Consider the following 6,000-nt stretch of genomic DNA (forward strand, 5'->3'; position numbering starts at 1 on the left):
ACGAAAGGAATGTGGTTACTGTTGAAAATGATGATACATAGTAAAGAACAACATAAAACAGTAAGTAAATAAATGAAATATATTATTTTTTACTGAAAATCATTCTAATTATTTACAACTCTTTTACATTATGCATTATGAAAGAGTTTGTTGTTATAAAGTTTACAAAATGTGTGCCATTGCATGGTTAATTAGAATTTCTTCAGTATATCTGATACTAAATATGCGACACAAAGAAAAAGTCATATTGGATGGGTGGCAGAATTTTCAACATAAAAGAAATTTTGGTTACGTTCAAAAAACATGGGGAATACTGCACCTAGTGAAGCAGTTCACTATGAGCACTTGGTAGAAAGACATTAACATCACAAAAAATGTAAATGTGTTTGAGGTACTCATACCACAAGATGTAAAACTAGACACAATATAAAATGGTATTATGGAGAGTTAAGGGGTTGTACAGAGACAGACATTGCAAGATGATGTAGCAACTACTTTACAATGTAGGCAGATAGTGATCATAATCAAAATCATTCTGTACAGTTCTGTGGACCTACTACTCAAGAACAGAGAAAACAGGAAACCACTGAGAAGAAAGCAATTAAAATGGGGCATGATATGCATCAGTATTTATTTATGCAGAGTAAAGCACTGCAAAATGCATTTAGTTATTCCTTTACATTTGCAGTTTTATTTTCACTTATGTACTTTGTTAAGCATGTTGAAAGGTAGTTGGCTAGAACAATTTTACATTAAATGCCTGGAAGAAACATTCCATATATAACTCTAATTGACTTAACTTAGGAAGTTAAAAACATTATTTGCAACAACTGAAAAATTAAATCCCATTTTGAGAAGCTTAGAGGTATATATATGGGGATTCACCAGGATTCATTTACAAAAGACATACTAACATTAAAAATTATTAGAAAATAGGTTAAATCAATGTAGCTATATAAACATTGACAATAAATGAACTGCTTTGGAGAAGATAACTTCTCAGAACAACTGTATCAGAGCTAGCTGTGGGACTAAGGCTGTGGTACATTTAGTTACCTGTCTATCATGTGATGTGTTCTACATAGGGAAACCTGAAAGTAGTCTGAGGGAAGGAATAAACAAGCACTCGTACAATATACATAATACATAATATACATAAGAGCTGCATGAATGATTCACTTAGTAAATATGTCCAAAACTGTGATCATTTCACTAAATGTATATTCTTGTGTTCTGACAAAATTAAAATGGACTACATTCCCCACAAGTTTGAATGAGTTCATAAGAATAAGCAGTGTTTTGACATTAAGGGTAGACAAAGTTTAAATGGGATTTATTTCAGTAGCATCATTTTTAAGGTTTTGAATTTACACAATGGTTGTTAGTATATTTTATAGGACATCACTTTTTAATTTCACTGTTGATGATTTGTTAGCTGATGGGGGTTGCATCATGTGATTGTGTTTGTGCATTTGAATGGACTTGATACTGTCTAAAATTTTTTTTTTTTGCAGATGAAGTCCTACAACTTAGTTTACAAATGTGATACATAGTTTTAAGAGTTTTGTTGGCCCTGAGGTTACAACATTTTTATTTAGGCTCTTTTATCAAGGTAGGCATGTTCCATTTTACTTTTAAATTAACCAATAACTGAACAACACACTGACTACATTTAAACGATGAAAAAAATGTTTTATTCACATATTGTTAGGTCATACACATTTCTACTATGAGTAGACAAAAGTGAATACACAGAGGATTGGAATCCCCAAACTGCATGTGCTGAAAACATGTTAAAAACAATTTTAAAGTGTTTTTGCAGGGGGATAAGCCCCCCCTGCACCCTTGATGTGGGAGGCAAGCCCTCCAATCTTATATATGCCATCTCTGAGGTTGCAGTTACTCAAAAAAGACAGAAATTTCCTCCAAAAGGAAATCACTTCTTGCACAACTCACCAACAGTGATTTCCTATGGAGGAACTCCAATAGTCATTGAGGTAAAGCTCGAGCAGTTCAAGTTTGAGAGGTAAAGCTTCATCCACCTGTAGTTTTACCATCACAACCATTATTTACGGTGCTATGTACATACTTTTGGGTCGCAGATACTACTCACACAATTATTTACACATATTTGGGTCACTTTTACCCTCTTATTTAGTGAGTACACCTTTATATGCCAATATATGCTACTGTGTGTGCATATATATGTGTGTGTGTGTGTGTGTGTGTGTGTGTGTGTGTGTGTGTGTGTGTGTGTGTGTGTGTGTGTGTGTGCATGTATGTGTGTGCATGTATGTGTATGTGTGTATACAGATATATATCTCTCTATATCTATCTATCTGTCTATCTATCTATCTATCTATCTATCTATCTATCTATCTATATCAATCTCTCTCTCTCTCTCTATAGATATATATATGTGTGTATATATATATATATATATATATATATATATATATATATATATTTAGATCTATATATATATATATATATCTATATATATATATATATATATATATATATATATATATATATATATATATATATATATATATATATATATATATATATATATATATATATATATATATATATGTATATATACATATATATACATACACGTTTTGTGAGTACACAAAAACCCCAGAAAAATAAATAGTAAAAGAACCTGGAAAAAAAAAACATAAATTCATAAACTCACAATCTTCAAACAATAATAACAGAACCTCCCACATCCAAACCATTTCTATATTTTTTTTTTCATTTTTTTATTTTACGCATTAGTTGATGAGGTATGCCTAATGGACTCAATTATCCATTTTCAGGGGCCATCATGTTAACAATATCCAGTTAAGTGACTTGTTCAGAGTCACACAGTGGACATATGAACATGGAAAGACTCAAACCCTATACTCTAGGCACATAAAGTAGCTTATTACCACTGTGAGCATTTGTTCTCAGCTCAGAACACTGATGTTTAACTAAAGGTATGTAATCCACTGGCCAACCTGACAAGCAAACTGAAATGGAAGCAAAGAAAACATCCACATGGAGGGCTTCACCCCCACATCCTCCGGTGTGTGGGGGCTCTGCCCCCCACACCCCCCTAACTAAATATACTAACTGCAAGACTGCACTACCGTGGAGGTCAGGGGCAAAGGTCAACATGCTGGCAAAGCAGTTACTTACCTTTAGTTACACGTTGGTGTTCCAAGTGGTCAGTGTGTTCTTGGCTCGATGTTATGAAAGTCGGATAAGTGGGATTTTTATATATATATATATATATATATATATATATATATTTACAGTATATATTTATAAAATGTATACACATATATACATACATATCAGTAATCTATATAAATGTATCTGTATTTCTCTTTCTCTCTCTCTCTGTTTTTGTTTCCCTGTATATATACATATGGGTCTCAGTCAGAAGACTGACTCAACAGAAAGCTGAACATCATATGGTTGAGACCATATGATTGCTTTTCAGAAATGTCGAAGCTTTTGAATGGAGATCACGGTACAGTGCGGATTGGGGAATTGACTTTTTTCCTCACTGTAGTGCGATCTTGGAGTTGGTATATGCAATAGGGTGGCGACCCCTAACCGGGAAAAGCTGAAAGACATAACATATGCTATATGGAGTTGGTATATATAATATGCAGGGGGGTGTGGGTGTTGCACCCCCAACATGGCGGGTGCAGGAGGGCTTGCCGCCCTGGAAAAATTTATATATATATATATATATATATATATATATATATATATATATATTTGTTTATGTCTTTTGGCTTTTCCTGGTTAGAGGTCGCCACAGTGGAACTCCAGTCCGCTAATGATTGGCAGTTGATTTTTACGTACCGACTTGCCTGGCCTGATGTACAACCTTCAACGAAGGTATGCCCATTCACGCATGTCTCCACGCAGAGGACACTCTAGCTGAGAATCGAACCGGACAGCATCTTACTGTGAGGTGACAACGCTACCGCAGCACCACCATATACATACACATATATAGATCTATATATATGGGTCCACTTCAAAATTTCGAAATCCCAGAATCTCAATATCGTGAACTCATAATGTCGACATTGATTGTGGAATCTCGAAATTATAAAAACAAAACAAAAATAAGACAATATCCAAAACCATGTTTTTGCATCGGGGCAAGCCCCCCTACACCCCGCACATCCCCTGTAACCTATATGTACTAACTTCAAGATTGCTGTACAGTGAAGAGAATGGTTATGTAGTTCGCTATACAGTGTGGAATGTGAACATTACCATTTTCTTCACTGTAGTGTGATATATACTCATACTTCCGACTGAAACCCACCCTTAAGGGGCAGAAGCTGAAGCACTGTTGTTGATTGGCTGAAAGTTTTTTATAATTTTGGCATCACCTATTAGTTTAACAGATCTGATGAAGGGTAATCTTGTACCTGAAAGCGCTTATCTGACAGTTTTATAAGTCACATTTCACTGAGTGTAAGTACTGTTGGGCAAATAAAATGTATATGCCCTTTAACCCAATGTAGTGCAATCCTGGAGTTAGTATATATAGTTGGGAGGTGGTGTGGGGAACTGCCCCCCCACATTGCACTATGTGGGTGCATAACCACCACCTACTTTTGGTTACATATTGTTAGCTTTCAGTGAAATGAGATTCATAAATATAAAAGATAAGTAGGTGGCCCCCGCCCCTCCTAACTATATATACTAATTCCAGGATTGCACTACAGTGGGGAAAAGGGCATATACATTATTTGCCCAACAGTACTTAAATTCAGTGAAATATGATTCACTGAAATGAATTTTCAGTGTTTTGAGCTTTGGTGAATTAAAATTCAGTGAAATGAGTTTTCAGTGAACTATATTAGACCAATATATATATATATATATATATATATATATATATATATATATATATATATATATATATATATATATATATATATGTGTGTGTGTGTGTGTGTGTGTGTGTGTGTGTGGATTCACTAGACAATCTCGAAATACTGTATAGTCGAAATTCCACATACCCAAAAAACCACCACTGCGAAAACCAAAATCGTGACCGCACACACACACACACACACACACACACACACACACACACACACACACACACACACACACACACACACACACACACACAAACACACATACACCTACCTAACTACACTACAACAAACAAAACAACACACACAAACACAACATATGATACAAACACACCTACCCTACCTATAAGCAGGGGGCAAGCCCCCCTGCACCCCACATGTGGGGGGTGCAGCCCCCCCACCCACGACTTATATATACTAACTCTGAGGTCGTACTAAACACACAAACACACCAAAACCACCATTACACACAGTAAAATCCCGACCCAGTACCCTTACATAAACACCACTTACCTGAATCCCCAGCTAAATCCACAAACCACACCGCATGTCACGAACATGACACCATGACAGCAGATTTGACATTTCCGCATTCGGGAAAATGCAGTTTTGTGTAACTGCACTTTCGACTATTCAGTCTTGAAATACTGAAATTCGACATTTCAGTATTTCGAGATTGTCTAGTGAATCTATATATACCGTATTTCCCCAAAAATAAGACCGGGTCTTACACTCTTTCCCCTGCAAAAATACGCATTAGGGCTTATTATCAGGGGATGTCTTATTTACTCCCCTCCCCCGTACAACAATCTATATTTATTCATTTATTCATGTACAAAAATCAACATTTATTCGTAAATACAAATTGACATTTATTCATGTACAAAAACTGGCATTTATTCATGTACACAAATTGACATTTATTTGGTACTTTTCTGTTATTGGACAACATTTCTAAGTAACATGTTAACAGTTGTGTGAGAATTCTACATAAACAGTGCAACAAACATTTCAACTTCAGAATATCTACACCTTGGCTTTCACAGGGCAATATTTCATGCTTAACAGAAAGTGCAGAAAAATCTCAGTACATGTG

Source organism: Protopterus annectens, chromosome 1.part1 (assembly GCF_019279795.1).
Source record: "Protopterus annectens isolate FY-2018-M chromosome 1.part1, PAN1.0, whole genome shotgun sequence".
Classification (NCBI taxonomy): domain Eukaryota; kingdom Metazoa; phylum Chordata; order Ceratodontiformes; family Protopteridae; genus Protopterus; species Protopterus annectens.